Source organism: Felis catus, chromosome B2 (assembly GCF_018350175.1).
Source record: "Felis catus isolate Fca126 chromosome B2, F.catus_Fca126_mat1.0, whole genome shotgun sequence".
NCBI lineage: Eukaryota > Metazoa > Chordata > Mammalia > Carnivora > Felidae > Felis > Felis catus.
In genome coordinates, this window is record NC_058372.1 from 87,995,717 (window position 1) to 88,023,564 (window position 27,848).

At 35.2% G+C, this 27,848-nt stretch overlaps 2 long non-coding RNA genes across 8 annotated transcripts in view; one reads left to right on the forward strand and one right to left on the reverse strand.

Moving 5' to 3' along the window:
* Positions 1–27,848, forward strand: part of LOC109499790 — a 419,289-nt gene that overhangs the window by 222,987 nt on the left and 168,454 nt on the right. The window lies entirely within an intron of this gene.
* LOC109499792 lies at positions 9,273–27,599 on the reverse strand. Its single transcript, XR_002157299.3, has 4 exons — positions 27,475–27,599; positions 26,329–26,475; positions 11,960–12,070; positions 9,273–9,429 (listed from the first exon to the last, which is right to left on the reverse strand). It is a non-coding gene; the product is annotated as an uncharacterized LOC109499792 (long non-coding RNA).

The following is a 27,848-nucleotide window of genomic DNA, read 5'->3' on the forward strand; positions in this document are numbered from 1 at the left end:
CCGTGTAGAACAAAAGCGCTGATTTGAATGATCACAGTTGTTTTAACCCCTAGTTTCCTAAATCACTCTGTTGGCTTCTGGCGTTTGACAAACAGTTTCCGTTTGGAGACATTATGCTGTTCCTCTCCACTCCAGCACGGTGCCCACTGCCTTCACTAAATTGGCACCGTTAACAGCAACCGTTGCCAAGATCTACGCAAGGGCAGGAGGGACTGAAAGGGAACATGAAGCAAAATGATCCCTTAATTCAAGTGAATTATGGTTACCTTTCTTCACATATTCCTGCTCTCCTCCCTTATTGTTCTCCTTTCAAAAGAGAGGTAATAGGTTCCAAATCAGACCACAAAGAGGATCTTCAGAATCAAGTTAAATTGGAGCACTAGGATTGGGACTGATGGGAATATGGATTTGCAAGGTGCCAAAGTCTGATCTAATTTACATCCATTTCCTGATTTCCAGCCCTTTGGCATCTATTGAAATAGGGTTTCATTGTAGAGTTCTCGTGTAACATATATTCCATATATGTTGTTTTAAATTTAATTCAGAACATATAATTTTATATATTTTCTTCTGTGCGAAATTGTATGCATGTATGAATGGTGAATTCTATGTGCCAAGTATTTAGACTAGTTTTATAATTTCTCTGGTGCTTCTCTAAGCAGCTTGCTCCAAAGGGGCCTGTAACTCATAATCACAGGGCCTGTTCGTGAATATATTTCTCTGGGTCAGAAATTTTGCCAGCTCTGACAGGCACCCTGGACAGCTTTTCAGAAATCTCCTGGTTATTACTCATCCATTAGAAAGGAAAAAATGATATTTTGCATCAGTAGTTGTTTCTCTCTCTCTCTCTTTTTCCTTTTAAATTACAGAAATAAAGTGCCCATTGTAAATCGTTCATGCTGGCGGACAATATTGCATGCAGATCAGGCAGACAGCCCATTGGATGGAAATGGTATGGGGGTGGGGGAGGCCTTTGTGAATGAGTAGATACAGCGGGTCCTGAAATGATTTTAGTTAGGTCAAAAGTAGCTCATTAGTGGGCAGGAAAGCTAGCTGCTCATCCTTTAGGGTGCCAAAAGGCTAACCCATTTACTTAAGGAGTTTCTTCTTAAGTTGTTTTAATAATAATAAAAACATGCATTTCTTTCTTTCTGTAATCTAGTTTATGGGTAAAGAGATTTAAAGAAACCCAAAGTTATAATAGTTGATAGCCTAAATAAGATTTTTTGAAAATTCCCCCAAACTTCAAAAATAGAATTTAGAACAGCTAGGATTCAGAGAATGGGAGAGAGAGAGAGAGAGAGAGAGAGAGAGAGAGAGAGATGTAATGTATTTAATTTCATTGTTCCTAATATTAGGGAGAATTTCAAGTTCCTTCTTTGCACTTGAACATTAACTTTAGCATTAACATTAGAGCTGCCTCTGCTACTGTAACTTAGAATGTCTATGCTTGGGAAAACTCGGAAATAGAGAAGATTGCATTAGAATGGTAGGCTTCTTCCCAGGAAACTAACCAAAGAACAGTAGGAATTAATTCTATTGGTGGAAGAGCAAGATTCCTGCTGATAAATGTCTTCTTAAAGAATAATCAGAATCCCAAACATCAGTATATCAGTTGGGGCAGGGAAAAACTTCAATTCCCTATGTATAAATGGAGAAATATGTAAATATGGAAGAAGATGAATAATAGAAGACAGGTAAAATATTGGCATAGATCATGTAAAAAGCCATATGTTCTCTTCATTTTATGTTTGCCTTGCCTTCATCTTTATTTTTTCTGAATTACTTTATTACATAGTCCCCTCCCCCCCTTTTTTTTGAGGAGACACACTGTTGTAATAAAGAGAGAAGGAGCATTCCTGAAGATTTTCAAAGAATTCCAGTTTGTAATCAGACCTCTCAGGGTACAGGGCTTCTGTTGCTCTGGGCACATTCTGGTTGGTGAAGGTGATAACTGAATTATTCAACACCAAGCAAAGTGTTATTGAATACAGAACTGGTACTTGATGACTGCACAGGCAAAGCTCTGATCAAAATTTCTGTTATCATAGATTTATTGAGCATTTATCTTGTGCCAAGCACTGTGGAAAGCCCACAAGTAACGAAGTGGTGAAATGAGCTGCTCCGATAGCCAGAACTCACAGGAGCAGGACCATTCTGGTCATTTCCGGTATTCAGCTGAACAGTTTGGTGTCTGAAATCTCATGCTTTATGGGCTGTCTTGAAAGAGCCTAGAGGAGGCCCCGAATCGCATACTCTGTGTGCTTCTCTACTTGTGATTGTTTTGAAAGGTCCTGGTGCTAATGTTTCCCCAGCAAAATCACTGTGCTCTTTTCAGAACTATTCATGAGCTGATTCTTTTTTAGTTTATTGAATAACTTCATGAGGCTAGAGAACATATGGAAAATCCCCTTTGTGAATTTTCTTTTGAAAGGGATAAGATAGGCCGTTGCAGGTTACTGTTAAAGAAATCCAGTCATTTCACTGTTCCTTTTGGTAATTCCTTTTGGGAAGCATTATTATTTATATTTTCTTATTTTTACTTCAGCTTCATTGGGGAGGTGTGTGTGTGTGTGTGTGTGTGTGTGTGTGTGTGTGTGAAATATCAGAATTGAGAATCGCAAGTGAAAAGTGTAAGTTTTTCTATAAATGTAGAATGCAAAGTGTTAATGCATGGCAAACCTATAGCTAGGTTCCAGGTAGAAAATAAAGAATAAGGGATATGGATGCCTAGGGATTGTAGATAATCATTTTGACAATCAAAGAAATGAGAGAAAGGAAAGAAAAATGAGAACTGGCTAGGCTAACCAAGATCCTTGATTTATGAAGACTTATTTAGCATCTTGTTTATACTTTTATTTTCTTCTTATATATAATATATACATTTCCTTCTTCTTCTTTCTATTTTGCTTCCTTGTTTTTACCCTGTAATTTTCCCCTAGATATGAACAGATGAAGGGGAAATGATTTCCTTCTTATATGATTGACCTATTAATACATATGAAATAACAAAAAAAAAAAACAAAAGCAAAAATAAGGCCTGTGCTCTGTTAAAAGAATATGAAAAGACAATGCCCTCCTAAATCATTAAATATTTAGTTATGTGTATGACGTTGATGGTAATGTCCTCTCTTAAATTTAAACTTGTAAATGAGAGAGCCACCAGTTTGCATGGATATATGATCATTTCAAGGATGTTACCACTTTCCAAAACATTCTGGATACCTTCTTTTGCAATTTTCAATAAAATTAGTTTATTTTACAAATCACATAAGAACATCAGCCTGTTTCTTGTTGAAATTAATTTTATTAACTCTGTGATTAATTACTTCATTCATTTCATTTTATTCTGAATAGTTTCTATACCCCAACACCAAAGTATGAAATTTAAATAATAACTCCAGCAGGGAAAAAAAAAAACACTAGATAACTCAGTAATAGTGATTCTACTTACATTTTTGGACTTCATACTTTTGTTTGTTTAATTAATTCCAAAGTATTTTGTTTATCTCTGTTGTAGTGTAAAACACAAAACAGAGAGGGGAAACATATGTATATGTGAAGTTTAAATAGTTTCTATTAAATTGAGGGCCTTAAGGCAACATTTTTTACATAAGAGAATAAAAATTTAAACCAGAATAGAATTAATGAATTTCAATATTCCTGAATACATTAAGTGGAATTAGATCCTTATCTGTGAAGAACACATAAATGCACCTATTATAGGGTATAAACGGTTTGGGTGACTAGTGTTTTTATACCCTAGGCTACAGTTTTCACTGAGGGTCCTGGACTTCAGTAACTGAGTTTATAGGTAAATTTCAGTGAATTTTTTGGTAGAAGAAGAATATTGACCATAAAGGATTTACCTGTGGGCTTTAAATGGTGCCTGACACAGAATAAATGTTCAGCGAATTTACAATAACAGAAATTTTGATTGGAGCTTTGCCTATGGAGTCATCAGTTTCCATTATTTGAAAACTATGCAAAGTGCATGTCTCATGCAGACAAATGTCTTCTAATTTGGCAAATGTCTATTTGATTCAATGATCAATTCATTTGTTTTTTCCTGAGTAATTTGTGGTTAGATATGAGAGCCATACTGTTGTTAGTGGTGATCACAGATTGCTGAGGACAGATAATGCTAGTTGAATTGGGACATATTTTACCTTATGCATACCAGAACCACATTTTAGTAAAGAGTTTTCCTATTTCTTTCCATTGCTTTTATTTTCACTTCCACTGCTGAACCCATTGATGTGTGTGTGTGTGTGTGTGTGTTTGTTTGTTTGTTTGTTTGTTTTGAGATAGAGGCAGAGAGAGCATGAGAGAGAGAATCCCAACTCGGGCTCCATGCTGTCAGTGCAGAGCCCGACACAGGGCTCAGATCCACTAACCCTGAGATCATGACCTGAGTTGAAACCAAGAGCTGGAAGTTTAACCTACTGAGCCACAGATGCCCCCTCATTGGTATATTTGGACTATAGATATCATTATTTTATTAGAATGTCTTGTAAAAATATATCTGCTGCAACTTTCATATAGTTTTATTTTGTGCAAGTTTGGGGCTCTGCTCTGGGGCAAAGTTTTGTTCTTGATTTAAGTTAACATTAATGCTATTGGGTCACATGTTTTCTTTCAACGAACCTCTTCATGACCATTTTTATATCACTCTCAAAATATATTACTAATCATATAAATACTTTCTCTATCGTGTTTTTTTTTTTCTTCATAATAGTTTGGTTAAGGCCACTTTATTATTTGGATCAAGTTCTGTTATTTCTTTGTACTCTCTCTGATCTGCTGGATGAGTGGCATATTTGCTTCTTCAGAATGCATGATTATGGAAACACGTACATAGGCCTGTAGTCAGTGGGATTCAGTTTCCATTTATTTGTACTGAGTATATCCCAGCATTGCTCTTATTCTTTCCCATCTAACACATAGATCTCCCATCGATTTCAATAGGATCCTGAAAAGGGCATGAAAAGATGAAAATCTGATGCTAATTTTGGAAAGTAGAATTCACTTTCTTCTCTTGATGGGTTTGCATCATCTAGATTAATGTGATTTTTTATTTGCCTCTATCTCTACACACCAAAGGTAGAAGTATCACAAACTGTCCCTCTGAAGGAGAGAGAAATAGGGAAAAAGATTGTTTTCAAATTCCAGATTAATCATTTTCACCTAATAACGGCTGAAAAACAAGCTTGAAAAGAGAATGCTTCCTTCAAATTAGCTGCCACTGTGCAAATTAAATTAGTACAATAAGTAATGTAATGGTGGCTTGCTATATCATGTAGCTAATTAATATATTATGATTTGAAGAATTACCTTTATATTAAATGTATATATAATACACATTTTATGGGAGATTTTGCAAAGCAGTTTTTAACCAGCAATAGTTGCTGTGTGGTTTTCAAAGTTAAATTTGGAAAGCAAACTTTAAAAAGATTAGTCATTTGTGCCAACTTTTATCAATGTAAGCTGAGCTTTTTAAAAACAGGAGTTTACTTCCCTTTTAAAATCGTACATTATGTGTTTAAATTACATTTTATTTTACTAGATGTTAACAGAACAAGTTTGTGATTTCACTTTAATTTTATCATCTGAAAATTTAAACGGTAATGAAAATCAACCTTCATGATTATTCCTCAGAAATGAGTAAATGCAGCGGTTATTGTGTTCTTAACAACAATGATATTAATACTGCCATAAAAAAGGGCATTTAAAGTAGCTAGGTTTAGAGTATCTCACTAACCTTTTGAGTATCTTAGTCAAAACTAGTTCCAGATTTCGTAAATAACAATTAGTCCCACCTTTTTAGAAATGGTTTATAGGAAAAAAAAAAAAAAAAGCCTGGATCCACTTCATGATATGATCTTAAATCACTTACACGTATTTAAACATGTATGTTTCTATAAATATATGAATACTTGTATATATATATATATATATATATATATATGCAATATAAAGTGGTAAATGTATACACAAATATGAACTATATCTATATGTGTATATATATGTGTATAGATAGGTATGTGGATAAATATGAAGTGATAAAATTAGTGATACAATACATTTTATAAAGAAAAAAATAATTTTGGAAGCAGAATAGTATTTTAAATATTACTGAATATATGCTCTAAATGTTAGCAAAATACAAAGGATGACACAAATTTTGCATTTAATATTATTTAGATGTTGTTAGGAAACACACCCACCAAAAGTCTCCTTTTCGGAAGGGAGCATACTAGGATGAATAGATCAAGCAAACTTTACAAAAACTTCAAGTGTTTTCAAAATCTCACCTGCTTGAAGGAGATACTCTTATTAGTCCTGCTTGTTGAAATAAGGAAACTGAGTCTTAGAGATTTAAGGCAGCCTGGCCAAGTTCACAAAGCAGGTGAGGGAAGTAGTCATGTGAATCTTGTGCTATGCTGCTTCGGGGCTCATTGGAGTAGGAATGGGGAGTTATGATTTACAAAGTTTCACTTCCAGTAGTTTAAAATAGAGACGGTGAGAGAATGGAGGTAAGCCTCATAAATCCTAAAAATACTTTGGTTTTTGTTTTCCTTTGGTAGCAATCTATCTAAAAGTGAGATCGAGGGGGCCCAAATCAGAATAGAAGCAACTGAAATATTTTTGAAGTTTAAAATTTTAAATTATGTATGGATACTAGAAATCTGAAAAGTCAAAATCAAGAATGTTGCCCAACTGACTGGACAGGAATTGAACAGAGAGGTGCCAATAGCAAAACATAAGAGAATTGACTAAATAGAACAAAGTTTACTCTATTTCTAAAGGTTAAAAGGGAAATACTCCAACTGAGTCAGCTACCGCAATACTTTATTAACACTTATCTGTTAAAGAAATTCTGCTTTTATGTGCTGTGCTTTTCATTTGTTTAAAAAAAAGACAAAGAAAAGAAAAATGATTTGATTATTCTAGAAAATTTAGTGTGTCAAATTCTAAATTTTTCTTACATTTTCTATTTATGCTTTTCAAATATTTCTCCCTCTCTTGTATTGAAGAGTTACTAAATAGTGACTTGACTTAGTGAATTTAAACATTTGAGAGCCACAAGTGGCTCTAAAAAAATGAGTCAGCATTTGGGTGGTAAATTTTCTTAGTGACTTATAAAATATTTCCAGGTTGCCATATTATAACTTTTCCTGACCCCTCTCTCCCAAATCATGGGCATATAAAGGCAAGTACCCTTACCCCCAAATTACTTAATTTAATTTGTGAAAATGTCATTAGTTCAATAAATTATCAAAGAACTGCTAAAACACACTGTACTGCCTCTACCCCCTGCATAGTTCTGCCAAAATCATAGGTTTCTGAGTGCCGGTCCGCCCATCACCTAGATTAAGGTGTCTGTGTGTCCAGAGCATCTTTCCATCAGGCCACCATGGCTTTGAAGCAGCCACACACCTGTTTGCTCTTGTCCTGTTCTTACAGGCCCATAAGCTGCCAAACTGTTGCTAGTAGGTTTAGCGTTATGTTTGGTTTACTTACTCTGAAGCCCTGAACTCAAATGTGGCTGAACAATCTTCAGTTTCACCAGTAGGTGGGGGAACTTATTTCTTTTTGCTTATTGTCACCATTTTTCCCCCCTCGGAGGGAAGTGTAGTATTTTTTCCTGTGGCTTCTCCCACAATCCCACTGATGTGCTCTGGACTTTGGGTTACTGTTTCCTAGAGAGTACCATTGAGGATGCCAGGAGGAAGATATTTAAGAAATAAGAGGCTTTAGATCTATTGACTAAATTAAAGGATACAAATCAAGGAAATTTTTAAAAATCAATTTATTTGAAAACGATCTTTATATTTGATAATTAAGAGAAATTGTGGCCTTTGAGAAAAGTCTTTGCTTGAGAAGTCAGATAAAGAGAGAATCCAGATATTGTACAGTAAGTATTTAAATGATTTAAAAGATTGCATATAATCTGTACTTCAATTTCTTTGGATGGGACAGAACAAATAGAATCAAATTGGGTTGGAATCTGCTCTATTTTTAAAAAATCAACGGGAAAACAAATTTCTCAGCTCTCTGAGCAGCCTACTGTAATTTTTAACAATGTTTCTGGTAATGAAAGTCTTTTCATCTACCATGAGTTAATTTAACTTATCTATTCTGTTTGTGATACAAAGATAGGGAGTATCAGTCATCATTTTCCATTTGCAAAGAAAAAACACTGCTTATCATTTTCTTCTTCTGTGTTTTTCAAACACTTTCCCCTCCCTTATGTGCAAGAACCACTAGCTAGATTTAGTCAAGGAATTTAAATGTTCAGAGATAAAGCCTTTTTAGTTGCAAGCAATGGCATCTAAATTGTCAGAAAAGGACACTAGAGGATGGGTATTGGGTGGCTAACAGCAGTATGCAGGAGTCAAGATGACAGTGATTCATCTGGAGATTAAAATGTGCATTAGTGCCTTTGAGCTTCAGCACAAGTGTTAAGTGGACAGATGTGGATGGGCACACTTAGGTATGTATTCTTTAAAGAACCTTCGGATCCCCTAGTGTTCCTATCACAGCTCATACAATCAGGGAGTTTGCAAAGCCAAGCACACGTTCTCATGTTGAGAAGCAAAGAGGAATAAAAAATATAAAATAAAGCAAATGTCCACAGAAAGTAAGTAAGATTTAGCTGAATTTTAAAAATGATTTGCCTCTGAGAAATGTTGACTTTGATCTAAACAACAATTAGAATTGGTTTACACCATTCCTTCTTGTTTTTACTAATCAATTCTTTCAAAATATAGCATATATTGACTAAACCTAAGAAATGCACCACAGTATACCCATCCAAGAGCTATAATCTAAAATACAAAATCAGAAAATCTGAAGATTAACACAGATAGCGTTTCACTATTAAATAATTTTCACTAAGTGTATGCTACCACAATTAGTAGTCTCCATGCATATACTAATGGGTCAAGTAAAAATTCCCATGAATTGTTTTCACTACCTTATCTTACAAATGTTGCTGAACAAACTAAGCTTAGTGAGCAGAAGATGCCTCAATTTTAAAATCATTGAGTAGGCAGACCTACAGAAGAAATATACCTACTATATTAGAAATAGTGAAGAGCTACCATGAAAATGTTGATGAACCACACTAATTCAAATTTACCTAAAAATATGTGGTGCTATTTAATTTATTATCATGTATTATGTATCTTGCTCAAGCTTCACTTCAAAGAACATCTAAGTATGTCAGTTCAAGTATACCCATTTAAAAATATACTGAGGCTCAAAGGTATTAACACACATTTTATTCTCTAGTCTGGGACATTGTAATCTTGACCCCTGTATACTGCTGTTAAACACAGAAGATTTACTTTGAAGCTTTCATTTAAGGAATTGAGTTATTATCCTTTGCTTGACCTTTGTCCATGGCATATTTATCATGAAGCCCTGTAAAACCATAACGTGTGAGAAAAGTGAGAAAAGGAAGTAATATATTTGTGATTTATAAAGAAAGGAGAAATAGGTGTAAATCAGACTTTTAAAATCCATTCAGAGGTACCTCTTTACATAATCCATTTATAATCTCAAAAGCCCTCCCTACAATGATTTTTGTACATTTTTAAAACAATCATTAGCAAAAGTAACTTGAAATTAATCATGATCTGTGATTTCCAAGATCTATTGCTAGGTATCATTTATATTTATTACTGGGAAGAAATGAGGGAAACAACATTATTTTCAAAAGTAGAGAAAGAAAGAGTTTTCAAGCTGTTCCCTTAATGAACTAGAAATAGTAACCCTGTCAAATTTAATATAAAAATAGTGTTATAAGCCTATGGCATCTATTTATTACTGGAGAACAAAAGCCTTCATCCATTTCCTTTAGAGAATGACATTTTTGTAATTCGCTGCCCATTTCATTTGTTCCAAAGGCCTTCGTGGGGTGACAAATATCCCACAGAAATGGCTACTGATACTTGATAGGATAATGCGCAGCCCCTCAGGACAAGGGCAAAGGCAGCAAACTTATCATCCTTTAGTTTAGCTTAGCATGGGTCAGTAACAGCGCCAGAGGTGACAGAAGATGTTAAAGTGTGGGAAGCAAGAGCTGAAAGCTGTAGGAGGGGAGTTTTTATAGTTTATCCTTTCTTTTGCCAAGAAGCTACGGAGACAGCTTGAATCACATTGTTGATTTGGTTCACTGCACGCCACACTAACTGTTTCTGGAAAGGAAGAGCAAGGGGGAGAAAAATCCAACACTTATGGGTCATTCTCACCAACAGCATGTGGCATTTCAACATGTCCTCCAGGAGGAGGAAATGCATATTTAATATTTTAGCTTCAAGTTCATACTTTAAGAATGCATTATCCCGTTGGAAGGTCTGTGGTGAATAATCAGTAGGACACTGCCATTGTATCAACCTGATAATTTTGCAGAGAAAAAAGCATTAGCCGTGTGGTCTTTCATTTGGGAATTTTCGCAATATTGTTGTCTGTGTCAGAGTGAATAAACTACGAATGTGGTTCTTCTTAAAGAATTTCATGTACAGGTGTTCCAAAACTGTGGTACTTTAAATTTATCATTAACATTTGTCCATTAAGGACAACCGACCTGCATGAAATCTTGAATATACATATTTTATTCCCAAGAAAATTAAGTCAGTATAGAGCTTTCCCTCAGAATATTACAAAAGGATGGTATGCATCAGCTGGTATATTACTCCTGATTCTATTAAAAGATCACGTGAACAAATTCTCCTCCACACGTCCCAATTTGAAAAAGAAGAAAGTGAAAAGGAGCATAAGTTCTTCATTAGGCAGGTATCTCTCGTCATGGCTGTCATTGCACACAATGACATTCACAGAAATGTGATGGTTATGCTGTGATGTCTCTAATGGCACATCTGGTGGAATGATTCCTGTGTTGCAATATTAAGAAATTACTTTTTTATGTTACATGTGATTTGAATTAATTTGTTTTAAAAATTAAATTACACAATGCAAAAATTCCTAAAGGACTGATAGGAAAAAGCACTGAAAATGGTGACCTTGTTTCACAAGGCAAGATGCCAACTCCACCTGAGTAATTAACAGCTTTGATGAGCATTTTGAACCATGATGTCCTCCCTAAGAACTGTCAGAGCCTTTTTGAAACACTTATTTTTCTTCGTTAAGCAGAAAAAAAGGCCCACTTGTGAATCTTTTCTTGCTAGTACAGATAATGAAGTATGTGTTATCAACAGAGAATGATGAATATTAAAGCTTAAAAATAATAAAGATATTTTTAATTGAGTAAAACTCTTTGCAGTTTGATATAAATATAAGGAATGTTACGAAGCGTGGAGTATTTTCTAGCAGACTCTTTATTCCAGGCATATCTGGAAATTACATAATTCTGAATTGTCGGAAGATGAAGACAAAGTGATGCCTACTTTGAAATAAGTATGTTAAATAGTTCACATACTTTATCTCTGAAAACCTGGTTGTGTTCTCCTAATAGCACTATTGCTGGCTAAAATTTATACAGTACTTTTTCCATTGAGTTGGAAATTGTTCCCTTTTCAGAGAGAGGTTCATGTTTATTTCCAATGCAGAAGAACTTGTTTTAGTTTTGAAGGTAAATTGAACAAGTGATTGCTTTCATATATCATGTAATTCCTTACATGTTGATGGCTGTAACTTTTCTACTTAACACATTTTATTCCTTACCATGCCTGTCACTGGTTTAAGCAATCTGTGGGTAATTGATTTCTTCTGTAAAACAGATAACATTTGCTTAAAGCTCTTCTGATAGCTTTACAGCCTCTGCATTAGGAGAAGCACTTCCGTCACCACTGGCATTCTTATAAAATATAATTATTATATATCCATCAAAGACTCGAAGAAAAAGGGAATAAGAAAAGGCAGTGCAAATATCTACTGAATTCAGTGTCATGGCAGTCATACTGCTGCTCGTGTTCATCAAACCACCACTCACCTTGTTTCACTGCCTTGGTCATATGATCCCCACTGGCTTTACACTTCCCTGTTTATTTGAACAAACAAATCTTAGTCTTCTTCAAAAGCTAAGCTGTGTTAAATTAGGTTCCTAAATTTAAAAGAAAAAAAGGTATCTTTAATACTAGTAGTGGCTATTTCTTAACTATGATTCACATTTTTACTCATAGCTTCAGAAAAGTAAATATGTAATAGGTCCCCTAAATAAACAACTTCAAAATGCACATAATTTGAATACAAATAAATTCAAGTAGTCAAAATTCTTTTTGTTTCTTTTTCTCTCTTCCTTCCATCTCTCCCTCCCTCCTTTCTTTTTTCTTTCCTTCTTTCCTTTCCTTTCCTTTCCTTTCCTTTCCTTTCCTTTCCTTTCCTTTCCTTTCCTTTTCTTTCTTTCATTTTATGTTTATTCCTTTTCTTTCTTTCTTTCTTTCTTTCTTTCTTTCTTTCTTTCTTTCTTTCTTTCTTTCTTTTTTGCTGTTTTGCTTTTTCAAGCCCCAAACGAATTTTCTAATATAGTTCTTGTCTTGAGATGAAAGAAATGACAGTTGTGGCTATTTGTGTCTATAACACAAGAGAGCCAGTCTGACTTGGTTTTCAGTTTATGAGCGTGTTTGTATATGTGTATATGTGACAGAAGAATACAGAGAAAAATGGAAGTATAGTTATGTTTCAAGAAAAATTATTTGCTAATCTAGAGATCTAATTGATGTGACTTGATCTTTCCTTTCCTGTTTCTTTTTTCCCTTTTAAAAATCCTTATACAATGAAAACTGATTATTTTTGCAATTCCGAATGTCAGTTCCCTGAAAGAGTACACTGCAAGCTGAAAATGCAGATAAGAGGGAGATAAACCAGAATGAGATAGCTCAGTTTGAGTTGATGGAAAGTAATCTGTAAGATTTGAGTGCTATATTAAGTTTAGTATCTCTAATAAATATTTAGGAGATGCATATAATAGAACATTAAGTAAATAACCCATCAACCAAAACAAAAACAAAAACAAAAACAATAAAAACAGACAAATGCTTTGTGTTTTTCTATCATAATGAAATTGGATTGGTGTTCTTCACTTTCGAGTGGAAGTCCTGTATAATGGGTGCAAATGTAGCATTTTCTTAACTTTTGCATTTTTCTTTTTTCTCATTTGAATCATTTTTGCATAGCTCATATATTAAACACTGCTCTGCCTTTATTTTATATGTTTCTCCCGCTGAATTTTGTGGTTTTGACATAGCAACTGTCTACATGGAATTTCTTATGAATAATTCTCCTACTTGTTTTTTATTTCTATTATTTCTAGTTTTTTTTTTTTTTTTTTCAATTCAAAACCGGAAGTGATACTGACTTCTCCTTGGTCTGGAAAGCTGTTATCCTGGTCTACGCGCTCAGGTTTCCCTGGCCTCATTTCAGCTCCCTTCTCCATTTTGCTGTGTGCACCTTTTCATAACCTCGGTCACGGTTTCTCAGCTGCCTCCTTTCTGTCATTCCACCCCCACCTCCCAGCGTTGTTCCAGTCAGACCCCTAACATGTGATCACGGAGAATTCCGTCTTGTCCCTTTGCCCCAGTGTAATCCCCCCCGAAGCCCTACATCTTCCAGAAGTCTTTGTGTAGGATCAGAGGAAAGCTGATACATTCCTTGTCCCCACCCTTCTGTTCAGCTTTCACTCAGACTTTTTATGACTTCCACTCTTCAGATGACTTCATGGTCATATTTTAGTATCTACTTCTTGTCAGTTATTGTGACATATAACTAACACTGATCTTTTCAAGTTAGTGTCATCAGTTCTGATTTTAAACTCCTAGAGGTAGAATCTCTTTTTCTTGTCCAGTGACTTATATGTAAATTGTAAGCAATACATATATTTTAGTTATGATGCTCTTATGCATTTTTAACTATAAGAGAGAGAGTAAGCATGCAATGCTATCATGTCATTCTTTCAAAAACTAAAACTGTTAGTAAAAGATTTAAGCCACAGAACACCATTTATTTCTTTTCCCTTGACTGATTTCAGAACTCCATGAAATTTGCAAGTTTTACTATTTACTTTGTTGATAAAGCTCATGCGTTCAGTGCACGAAGTTGTAGTTACTTTCTCTGAATTATGTTCCTTTCTTTCTTTTGACTAACTCCATATGACCCAGACCATTCAGATGATGGAAGAAAAAAAATCAGTCTTCAAAATTGCATCTTAACAATCGAAATGTTTCATCTTAACAGTTGCTGTTGCCTAAAATTTTTAGTAACATTTCTGAAATGATTTAAGCTCCTCTTGACGATTCATGGCATATATTTGGACTCTTAAGTTCTTTGGGAGGAATATAATTCAGTTTTTACACTGACTGTGTGGAGAGGTACCAAGCATAGCCCCAGGCCAAGATATGTCTTTACAAAAATGATATAGAAAAGTTGTTACTTCAATCACCAGTTTGACAACACATCATTATGATTACATTATGATTGTCTTCAGTATTACCAACAATACCTTAAATTAGGCTTACTTTTTTAACACTAAGAAAGGTCTCAGTCAGAAGTATTACTAATACTTTTGAAAAATCAAAGCAAAAAGCCTTGGCATTTGCACTGACTTGTGAAAGGTTACCCAGTGTGATGGAAGGGAAGATTCATATTAGTGATTTATTCTTGGGAAAGTGCTTTTAAGTCCAAGTATAATATTAAATGCCTTTCTCAAGTCTCTAAGTGAGCTCTTCCAAGTGACCTATGAGTTTAAGTCATTTGACCTTTGGGTATTTGAGTGAACTGCTTAATTTCCTTTCTACTTAAAAATAATGTTGAGACAGGTGTTAATACTTCTATTTTAATTGAAATTTACTTATTCACTGTGGTAGTGTGCAGAGATCCCTACATATTTTTTTTTAATCTGTTAGGGTAAAAAGGAAGCATCTGGGTGGCTCAGTCACTTGAGCGTCTGACTTCAGCTCAGGTCATCTCATGGTTCGTGCGTTCAAGCTCCACATTGGGCTCTGTGCTGACAGCTCAGAGCCTGGAGCCTGCTTTGGATTCTGTGTCTCCCTCTCTCTCTGCCCTCCACCCCCAAATATATATAAACATTTAAAAAATTGAGAGGGTAAAACAGTCTGTAAACTTAAGAATGCCTATATGTTTATCTATTACTACTTTCAAGTATAGGCCTTCAGGGTCCTCATTTAAATACTTGTACTTTTGGGAGATAAGTGTCCCAAGAATGTGAAATGATGCCAGTTTTAGGCAGAAATGTTTAGCAGTATAATGCTGATTCCCTTGATCCCTCCCAGTCCCTTAACACAGTTCATAAGGAGCATTGCATTAGCAAGTGGACAACTACAGCAATTTAGCTGGTTTGCCTGAGAACGGCCCACTTACTTTGCTCTAGATCTCAGCCACTTGTTCTGTTGCAACTTGAATTGTGGCCACAGGGGTTACCAGGCTGACTGCTTATTGTGGGACAGGCCAGAAAGGAATTTAACATGGGAGAATAGTATGCTAGGCACTGGCACAAGGCAGGTGCCAGCAAGGTCATAGCGATTTTGAAGCTAGGAGGATCTTTGTAGCTCATACGTGTGTCAGTCAGAATGTATTCAATTTTTCCATCCCATTATTGTCATCATCGCCTTCTTCTTCTCTTCCTCCTCCTCCTCCTCCTCCTCCTCCTTCTTCTTCTTCTTCTTCTTCTTCTTCTTCTTCTTCTTCTTCTTCTTCTTCTTCTTCTTCTTCTTTTGTATTTTCCCTGTTTGTTGTTCTCTTAAAACTTGAGAAATATTCTTCTTTCTAATTCTGATTTCTCACCTATAACACTAGTACCTGAACCATAGTAAATACTCAATGAATATTTGCTGTATGATTGAAGACATGTATGTGTAAGTCTTAAGTGCTTAGACATTACTGCAATTGTAGATAACATGGACATTCATGACTATGAGAATCCAATGGGAATACTCCTAATTGCCACAAAATCACAACTTTATATAGAGACCTTTTGGGAAATGTAGCACTATCAGAGAGAAGGAATTCCAAGTCTCTTATTTTACCTATGTTTTTACAATGCTAAAACACTGCCTAAAAAATATTTGATATTGCTTAGAACAAATCTGAGTCACTCTAGGCCTGGTCAGAATGTTCCTGTGTACTAAACAAGGTTTTCCTTCAGGAAAAGACAGAACTTAGAAGGAAAAGAGAATCAATAGGGAATGATAGACTTTGAAGAATTAAAAATATGTTTTCAAAAGTCATTCTTAGGGGGAATTTTAAACCATTTTATAGAGTGATCCTGACTGGAAAGGACGGTACTGGGATCCATACAGGGCAATGAGATAACTGGAGGAGAAAAGAGCTTTGCCATCCGCTGAAAAACCAGTGCTTCTTGTATTCTCAGGGCCTCACCAGGTTTCTACGCTATTCAAGACTCTGAGCTTACTATATTCCAGTAGTTTTGGTTACCTTTAAGTGGCGGCCATAATTATAGGAGTTTGGGTACCAGGCAAGATTTCTTTAATAGGAGAATGTATGGGCCAGTGCCAGAGGGCAGAACATTTATATATTAGGCAGGTTTGCAAAATTACAATTTTTCATGCATGATTTTTGAAAAAAAAAACACCTTTATACACAAGACCATCAAATTCCCTATATTTTAGTAACAATGTGCATAAAGAATATGCTTAAACTTTAATAGTAGCAGTAGCTCCAAAGAATCTGAGTGAAGTCATAGTCCAAATATGATTTTGATTCTTATAAGAAGAGACTTTTTATTAATGATGTGGCTGGAGAAAAACAAATAAGCAGTAGTGTTCTTATATTTGGTTTAGGTTTATAAGCTATTAGGGAATTTCATAGCACTAAATAAGACTGAAGACAGATTACTTAATGAGTTCAGTCAGATATTGATAAGCCACTAAAACCCAAACCATTATTTATTTTTGCTTATTATTCTCCCATCCATAAAATTTGTTAACGTTTTATATTCCTGACAGGTATCTTAAAATTGCAGGCTTAAAATGAGACATTCCAAGGTAAATTTGCTTATAGGCTATAAAGTTCGAGATGTTTCTTCTTGGAAAAACACTTCATGTTTTAAATCAACTTGGGAGGCAACTGGCTATGGCCATAACAGATGTTATGATATTTGGCTCACAGGGAACAAAATTCAGCAACACATAAAGTTAACAGGTATTCAAAAAAAGGCAGTGTTGTTTTGTGGATAGTCTGTTAGCAAAGGCTCAAGAGACATAGAAGGACATAGTAAAAAACAATATGAAGATGCATGGCAAATTCTTGGGTAAAAATTATACACCCATATTTCTGAAAGATGTCAACATTACCTCTAAAAAATCTTTCCGGTGGTGGAGAAAATTATGTAGTTTACCACTGAACAGATTTCATCTGTCCTGCCCCTATTACCTATTAATGAGACAGAGAAATGAGACTGCAAGAGATGAGAAATGGAAACAAGTTGGACAGTGTACAGATATATAGAAGCTTTGTGTGAAGCCCAGTCAAATCCAGTGTAAATCATTTTACCTCTAGCCATCGGGCAGACTGATAAGCATGGAAAAATGATTGCTACTTTAGGACACTGAGGAGTTTACGAGTGGTTTGTTACACAGCATTAGTATGGAAATAGATGACTAATACACATGCTATTGTTAATCTTTAGAGGGACTGATCAAGTACAGGTTGCCCACATAGACATATTGAAAGGTATTGATTTTTCTGATTTCACCACTGTAGGAAAGAGATATATTGTGACTAAGTCACATAAATTCTAAAACAACTCTGTACTAGTAATGCAGAACTAGCCATTAAGATATAGTTAAGGTGTATTGAAATCTGGCTCTAGAAATAATGCATATAGTAATAACGAACCAAATAATGATAATTTTAGTAATTTTACATTTGTGTAATCACTATTTATAACTTTTTTGTCTCTAGAATTCTATGGCTTTTTAGGGTTACAGTCTTTTTCTGAAATGTTCCTCAAACAGTCTAATCCACACAATTTTTTTCATTCTCTAATAATCTAATATTCTCTAATATAGAAATTTATAAGCCTCCAGCAACGACTCTGTTCTTAAAAGTCCTTTTTCAAAAAGTGTTGAGGGAATTGATAATTCCAGCAGTTTGACTCTGTAGTAATGTTTATATATAGTCTTTGGAGAGAATATGCAGGTCTACAAATAAATGCAAACATTGTTGGTGGGGGGAATCACAATTCCTATTGTAAACACTCAAGGAAGGAGGTTCTTTATCTGTAACATACTAAAGCAGTCTCCCACCCCACACATAAGTGGAGTGATCAACTGTATAGGCAAATATCTTGGTTATAATTCTTATGTTGTACACTTGTGGGAGTTAATATTCTTTCATCTGCCACTTAGATTATTTGGAGTCCAGATTGTTTTCGGATAATACAACCTACAACTTCTTCTGCAATTTTTATAAAATTTTGTTTGACAGCAATTTTAGTCATGGGTGATTGAATAAATACTATATAGTCCACCCCGTCCTCTACATTAAGTGTATCCTTGGATTAAGCTGGTACATAAGAAAGCTGTAAACAATAAAAACCCTGTTTTAGGGTTCTTTATATAGCTAACTTTATTGGCTTACGTTTGTGTTTATATTTAACTTAGCTAAAAAAGCCATTTTGGATTCTAGAACAAAGACTGACACAATGAAAGCAGTATGTTGTGAAGATGAGTCTGTAATCCTCCCCCCTGCCCAAACAATCCTTCATGTAATTAACAGCCCTAGAAAGTAAAATGTTTAAACGCAGTAAATAATAGTTAAGACATATTAGTGTAAACTTTCACTCCTGGTCAAGATGGAGTCATAGTGATTGGAACTACCCTCCTTTGGGAAACATTTAAAAACTGGAAAAACATGTTTGAAACAATGGTGTTAAGGCACTGGACAACAGTCAATGAAGGATGCTGATTTCTGAAAGATAGGATACAAATAAGGTGAGCCACTAATGCCCCAGTTAACTGTCCTGAGTTTCTAGGCAATGACAGAGAGAAAGAGAACATAGGCAGAGTCTGCCAGCTTTCCTGAAATGAGGAGATGGAGTGGGAGTCCAGGGGGACCAAGGTTGTTAGTATTCGCATAACAGAAAAGGAGAGGGCTGCACATAGAGAAAATTCTAGAGATCTACAGAGGGCCCCCTTAGGTAGTCAGTAAATCAGTGCATGCATGTGAGGAAAATACCCCAGCCCTGGGAAATAACCACCCAAAAGGATTAGAGGAGATGATGCCCAACACTCATCAACACTGGCAATACTGCCTTTCCCACTAGCCAGACTAGAAAAACTCATAATTTGGCAAAGGACCCAGACGAGTCTTACCTCATTAGCTGGGAATCATTCATCCTGGATAAACACTCCCTGTTTCTGAAATAATGATTTTAAAGGTAAACCAGGATGGCTGGAACTATTTCTAAAACTTAACTGCCTCCCAAAACAAAGTTAAAAATATTTTTAGGAATACAAAATTATCTACTACCCAAAAAGGTGAAAGATACAATGTCTCATATACATTCCAAGATTAATGAGCATGCAAACAAGCAGGAAATTATAATCCATGATGAGGAAAAAAAAAATCAATCAAGACCCACCCAGAACTGACACAGATATTAAACTAAACAGACATGAGAAGTTATTGTATCTGTTTCATATATTCTCTATATTTACAATTTTAAGTAGAGACATAGAAGATACTGTAAAAAATTACAAAATAAAATACTAGATATGAAAACTGCAATTTCTGACAAAAAGTACACCGAAATTGATAAACAGAAGATTAGACATTGAAGAAGAAAAGATTAGTGAACTTGCACCCATAAAAGTAGACACCATTTGGAATAAAACATAGGGAAAAATAATAATAATAGCAGTGATGATAAAGAAAAGTACATCAGTGAGTTATAGGACAACTTTAGGTGGACTAATATAAGTGTACTTGGAATAACTGAAGTGAAGGGGATGTGAAAGCTATAAATCTACAAATCCAAGAATCTCAACAAAACCCAAGTACAAGAAACAAAACTACACCAAGCATGTCATAATTAAATTGATAAAATGGTGATAATGAGAAAAAGTGTAAGCCAGCCTTTTCCTTTATACATAGGAAAACAAATAAAATGAGGACAAAATATTTCTTGTTGGGGAAAATAAGAAGACAATGGATCAACATCTTTTAAATATTAAAAAAAATGGCAACCTAGATTTCTATATCCAAAGGAAAGATCTATGAAACACCTATCCAATGGAAATGATCTGTCTATCAAAATATCTATCAATGAAATTGAAATAAAAACTTTTTCAGGCATACAGAAGCAGAAAGAATTCATCACCAGTTAACCCATACTATAAGAAATGTTAAATAATCCTTTTCAAGCATAAGGAAAATTATATAAGAAATAAATATTGATCTTCACAAAGGAACATAGAACATCAGAAATGGTAACTAATATGTAAATATAAAATACTTGTATATATATATTTTTAATTTTTTTTACATTTATTTATTTTTGAGAAACAGAGTGAGACAAAGTGTGAGTGGGGGAGGGGCAGAAAGAGAAGGAGACACAGAATCTGAAGCAGGCTCCAGGCTCTGAGCAAGCAGTCAGCACAGAGCCTGATGCTGGGCTTGAACCCACAAACTGTGAGATCATGACCTGAGCCGAAGTCGGATGTTCAACCCACTGAGCCACCCAGGTGCCCCTACTTGTATATATTTAAATCTCTTTAAAAATATACAACTGTTTAAATTGACATAATTTCAATGTTGTATGGAGTTTATATATATGTATAAAAAGACTGTATTGCAGCAATAGGACAAAGGCCAGGAAGGGAAAATTGAGGTACACTCTTGTCAGGTTCTTACATTACATATGAAATCGTATAATATTACTTGAAGATTGACTGTATAATTTAATGGAGTGAACCACCATACAGGCAACAACATGGATGAATTGCAAAATACTTTGTCAGTAAACGAGGCCAGACCAAAAAACAAAAAAAAAAAAAAAGAAAAAAGAAAAGAATACATGATATATGATTCCATGTATATAAAACTTTAGAAAATGCAAATTAAGTGGTTGCCCAGGATGGCAGTTGTGGGGTGATAACAAAAGGGATAGGAAAGCCACATTAAAGGGGAACTAAAAAATTTCTTGAAAGTGATGAATACGTTCATTACCTCGATTTTGGTACTTTTCATAGGTTTATACATACATATCAAAACAAAATATATATTAAATATATATGACTTATTGCATTAAAAAATACACCTTAGGGACACTTAGGTGTCTAGTCAGTTAAACGTCAGACTCTTGATTTTGGCTCAAGTCTTGATCTCACAGTCATGAGATCAAGCCTTGTGTCCAGTTTCAGCGTAGAGCACACAGCCTGCTTGGGATTCTCCCTCTCCCTCTCCCTCTGCTCCTGCCCCACTCACACTCGCTCTCTCTCTATCAAAATAAATAAATAAACTTTATATAGATACATAGATGATAGATAGACACACACACACACACACACACACATATATATATATATATGTACTTGGAATAAGTTGGAATATATATATTCATATGTGTTTGTGTGTATACAGTGTGTGTGTGTGTGTGTGTGTGTGTATAAAACTAAGAGTTAAGAGTGTTAAAGATTGCCAAATGATTTGGAATTTTTTTCTTGTAATAAAAGATAATTCAGTAATCATAAGATACTCTTTAACAGTATAACTGAAATAATTAATGTATGTCAGGAAAGCAGCTACATGGAGTCTTAAATGCCTATCAATATATTTTTTTCAATAACAAGAGAATCCAAGACCAAAGGAAATTGTAATAAAATTTAAGTGATATTTTCAGAAATTTTCCTGTAATACAATTCTTTTCCTTTCACACTTTGAGTTAGAACTAATTTTCAAGTGCTGGTTTCTTCAGTTTCTGAGATAAAGAGTTTATCTTTAATGAATATTTCATCATTCATCATAAAGATGAAATTTTAGGGGTATATGGGTGGCTCAGTTGGTTAAGTATCCAACTCTTGATTTCGGCTCAGGTCATGATCTCACAGTTTGTGAATTCAAGCTCCACTCAGGCTCTGCGCTGACAGCGCTGTCCTGCTTGGGATCCTCTCTCTCTCTCTCTCTCTCTGCCCCACCCTCACTCACACTCTCTCTCTCTCTCCTCTCTCTCTCTCTCTCTCTCTCTCTCTCAAAATAAATAAGTAAGCTTAAAAAATAAAGAAAATAAAGATGAAATTTTTTGCCTTCTAGTAATATTTTTCTCAACGTCACAAGTTCAATCCTCAAATATATTTATTTTCTTATATAGTATTAAGACTAGATATCTAATAAATATCTATTAAGACTAGATACCAAAAACTAAATTAGGCAATAAATACTAGTGATATAGTTCTCAGGCATGGTTGATAGCTATGTAAATTGGCTATAGACTTTCTTCATGGGAACTTGGTAAAAGTATTTAGTGTACTTAACTGATTTAACAACTATGCTTCCAAATGTTTATTAAATAATTTATCAAGGTATGTAAGATTTAGCTCTAAAGATGCTCATTAAATGGTCAGTTATAATAGTAAAAAAAATTGGGTACAGCTTTAAGGTTCAATAACAAAGTATTATTTAAGTAAATGTGGGCACATCTAAATAACAAAGTATGAAGCCACTATAAATAATATTTAATCATCAAAAACATACTTATAAAAAGTGAGAATGACCAGGTGCAATTCTCAAGACAACCTATACAGAATGCTATAGTTTTTTTATTTTAAAGTCTGTATTTATAGCAACAGATATACAAATGCATACATACGCAATTCCTTAGTTAATCCTATATTTCAGTTAAGTATTACTGCGAAAAATATCAGCTCAAAATGATTTGGCTTAAAGAATTTTTTCCACAATTGTGTTTGTTGAATAGGACCACATGAGATTACTTATAGAGAGAGTGTGGACAGAGAGAAGAGATCTCAGAGGCACACCAATGCCTAGTAATTGGTAAGAGAAAAATCCAGCCAAGGACATTGGAAAGGACCATCTAGTGACGTAACAGGTTAATCAGTAAAGCATGGAGTCTTGAAAGCAAGTGGAAAAGGTTTTTTAAGAAAGGACAGATCAACAATCAAGGTGAGATAGAGAGAAAGGGAAAGAGAGAGAGAGGGAGAAAGAGCAAGAGGGAGGAAAGAAGGAAGAAGAAAGGAAGGGAGACAGAGAGGGAGGGAAGGAAGGAAGGAAGGAAGGAAAGAAGGAAGGAAGGAAAGAAGGGAGGGAGGGAGGGAGGAAGGAAGGAAGGAAGGAAGGAAGGAAGGAAGGAAGGAAGGAAAAAAGGGATACAGAAAATGAACCTTGACCATTGGATTTTAAAATATAGAGATGTTTGGTGACCCTGTCAAAAGCTGTTTCATGGAGCAGATCCAGGAGAGAATGACAAGTTAGAAAGTGGAGGCAGTACAAATAACCAGTTCTTTAGTTTTACTAAAAAGCACATTTGCGGGGCGCCTGGGTGGCTCAGTCAGTTGGCCATCCAACTTCGGCTCAGGTCATGATCTCGCGGTCCGTGAGTTCGAGCCCCGCATCGGGCTCTGGGCTGACAGCTCAGAGCCTGGAGCCTGTTTCGGATTCTGTGTCTCCCTCTATCTCTGACCCTCCCCTGCTCATGCTCTGTCTCTCTCTGTCTCAAAAATAAATAAAAAAACGTTAAAAAATTAAAAAAAAATAAAAAGCACACGTGCTTTATAATGTGGATGCAAAGAATTAACCAATTTTCTAAAGTCACCAAAATGCAGAAATCCCTGATCTCAGTTCAATGGCCTGAATGTTTGTGCTGTGCCCCAAATTCATATGTTGAAATCCTACCCTCAGATATGGTAATATTAGGACATAAGATCTTAGTAAGATCTTAGAGAAGTAATTAGTCATGAGGGTGGAGCCCTCATGAATGGAATTAGTGTCATTATAAAAGGGACCCCCGGGGAGCTCTGGAGCTCACTTTCTAAAGTTCTCTCTTATGTATCTGGGAAAAAATGAGAAGAGAGTAGTCCACAACCTGAAAAAGGGCTCTCACCAGAACCTGACCATGCTGGCACCCTGATCAAAGACTTGTAGCCTCCAGAGCTATGAACAATAAATGTCCATTGTTCATAAGCCACTGTCTATTGTACCTTCTTAGAGCAGCTCGAACTAAAACAGGTTTTTCAATTTTTATAAAGAGGACACTTCAGACTTAACTTAATTTGCTAATTTATCTATTGTCAAAGGTAGACTGTTACCCGCTTGGCATTCTGCAAGCAAATTGGGCAAATAATTTGTGTTCAGGCCAGTGAGTCCTCCTTATGTAGATGTTCAATTAATGCATATTCAGCGCTCAGTCTCCCATATGATCTCATTTTAGCTGGACTTTCTCAGTTCCCAGTGCTCTTGGATTCTAAAGAGAAAGAAATCTCTCTTTTTGGCTCTATTGCCTCTTCATATTCCCTAGGAAATATTGTTTCTTGTTTCCTTTTTTCTACTTACTTCATATCTTCCACAAATACTTTACAATTCTTAATTACTGAGGCATCTCACCTGTTTCTTCATTTATGAGTTTATATCTTTTTTTTCTTCTTTTGTATTAATAGATTTCAGGGAAGAGGGGAAGTAAATGCATTTATTTAAACTTCTACTTGTAACCAGAAGGGGTGTGTGTGTGTGTGTGTGTGTGTGTGTGTGTTTGGCAGAAGGGAGTTGAGGAGGAAGAGTTACTGTTACATTAGGATCTTTACTCTCCTGCATAAAAATATAATGCTGCTGCTTGCTTTGGGAAAACAGAAGCAATTTTAACAACATTGAATTAATCATTCTTTGAATAAAGTATGCTGCTTTAAAAATTTTGGGCTTGTACAGTAGACATATAAGCAAAACATAAAAACAGTTTCATAACCATACATATTGAAGTTTTTCTTGGAAAGTGTTCAAATCAACTATAATATATACAATGTATCTTTAGATATGAGGCACAGATATATTATGGGCCCCAGGAATTATTTCAGAAACAATCAAAACAGTACATGGAATGTCAAGGAATTTTGGAGTTGTTCTGGAAGGAGCACAAGACTTCATTTCACGGGGAAATCAAAAAGGTAATGCAAAGGAAATTGATGTTATGCTAGATAGTTTTCTACCTTAAGTATTACATGACTCTTAAAAAAAGGAATGAAAGGAAAAAATACAAGAGACCAGACTGTTCTGTCAACTGAGAAATTCAGAATGTATATCCAAATGTTGTGGTGGATGCCATATATTGACACCTTAAAATCATGTATAGATATAGATATATGTATATATATGCATATTATATATAATGACATTTTAATGGCATATATATGACATATAACCTATGTATACTACTTAATCTTGATCTAAAACTATATTTCCATAAACTCTAATAATTTCTATATAGGTTTTAAAAATATCTTTGTCACTTGTGAAATTTGTATTCGATACCCACTTTTGCTGCATTGACAATGATTGATAAAGTTTGGTTAAAAAAGAAAAAGGATGTAACACTTTCGTAGTAAATTAAAGTACATTCAAAGTAGTTAGAAGTAATTTTTGTCATCACAACAAGATTCCACAAACATAAAAGTATTATGAAATTTATTTTTGACTTAAAACTTACCTTCAGAAGAGATATCTGATAAAGGAAATAAATTATGACTAAGTTCCAGAATTATTAGCTTATTTCACGGAAACTTTTTCATTTTATCATAAGTGGAACAGAAGACATAAGGAAAATGTGAATAAAAAGTTATGTTCAAAGAAGGAAAAAGCCATGTATCTTTTTTGTTGTTGTTTTCTGCTCATATTGCTGAAGACCTAAAATGAGTGATTCCCCAAAACTTTACCTTTTTTGGTTGACAGAGAAATATTAACATTGAAAACCGTTGATAGCGATGATTCAATTCAAAACAAACTATGCTAAACTTTTTGAATTTGAAATTCTGGAAAACTCTCATTTCAGGAAACACAACAACCAACAGAAGGGAACAACCATATAAGTGTAAAAAAAGAAGAATAGCATGATTTTTGACATCGATGATTCAGACTTTATGACAGTCCTGACAGACTGGAACTTATCTTTGGCTTTTTGCAGAAGAAAAAAATAAAGGAAATGTAAATAAAATAATAACCTGATTAAAGGCCTTTCAAAAGCTGCCAATTCTCTACACTGTTAAAGAAGCACCTGTGGCTAATTATTTCACGTCTTTTTAAAAAGGGAATCTCCTAAGGATTTTATATAGGGAAGACTTAGAATCATTGAATATGAAAAAGAAAGGACACTGGGGAGATTACCTTTACTTGAACACTTCCAGAGGCATTACTTCCAGCTTCTCAAACAATTCATTGACATTTTTAACTGTTCAAAAGTCCTTTCTGATGATGTTAGTAATAAGAGTAGAATGAATTTTCTTGGAAACATTTTCAACGTTGGCCAGACATCTGTTGTAAAGAATGTAATGAAAATGGGTAAAGAGGGCAGAGAGGAGAGTGGGAAATCTTGTAGAAAGTGGGTGGGAGAAAGCAACCAGATGTGGAACAACTGGAAAGGAGATTGTGGAAAGGAAGACTGGAGCAGAATTGTCAAGGAACTGGCTAAGTGGAAGATTTCACCAAATGTTGATATGGAATGTGAATTCAACCTTCCTCAATTTTTTAAAAAAGTGAAAAGTAGGGGCACCTGGGTGGTTTAGTCAGTTAAGCTTCCAACTTTGGCTCGGGTCATGATCTCACAGACTTTGAGTTCGAGCCCCGCCTCAGGCTCTGTGCTGACAGCTTGGAGCCTGGAGCCTGCTAAGGATTCTGTGTCTCCCTCTCTCTCTGCCCCGCCCCTGCTCATGCTCTGTCTCTCTCTGCCTAAAAAATAAATAAAACATTTTTAAAAAATTTTTTAACGTGAAAAGTAGGATTGGAAAATAATTTTCATTACCTTTTGGCTGCACCACCAGCAGTCTGAACCTTGTCCAGTCTTACTTCTTAGGTTGCATGTTTTTTTACAGAAACACAAATATACCTAGATTCTGTCCCATTAGGAGGTCACTCAACCAAATTTTAAACAACTGCAAGGACATAAATATCACTATCTAGATTGTCTCTTTTAAGACATGTTGTTGTATGGTCTCACCACACTACACTCACTTCACTGTTTGTCTTTAAGATAGTGATTTCACTAGTTTGCTTCATTTTCCTTGTTGATGTTAAATAAGGACATTGTGCGTACTCATAAAACTCCCAACTTAATAATATATATCACTGAGGCCCTCAAAAAAAAAACAGATGGCAAAATTAATTGTTCAAGGTTTCCATTAGGAGAAGTATCTGTGTGAAGGAAAATAGGAGAGGAGCTGGGTAAAGCTGGGATGGTGATAAAACCACAAGCAAATCTGACTCTGATTGAAGGAAGGAGGGTAGGGACATTGCCTGGCATTGTTCCAGACAGACCTGCAGTATAAGGGAGGTTTGACAAAGCTGTCTGAGAATGTCCTCAAACCAGGGTTGCCCACCAGAGGAGTCCCATGTCTCCCAGGAATGGGTCTGCCTTCATATTCCTGCCACTCTCAGTCATTGACTGGGAGCAGCCCATGGAGCATTGTGACCTCAGCATAAATGAGTTTTGGATTTCAGAGCACAACAGCTGGGCTTTACGGTCAGTTATACTACCTGCTGTGGGGGGTCTGCAAAGTTTATTCTCATGGCCACCACATTGAGCCCTTGCACTACTCAGATCTACTTCATCACACAGGTTCAGGAGCAGCTCCTCCATGGGTTCCATGGGCCTTTCTTCCTGAGCAAAAATGAGGAAGAGGGAGGTTAGT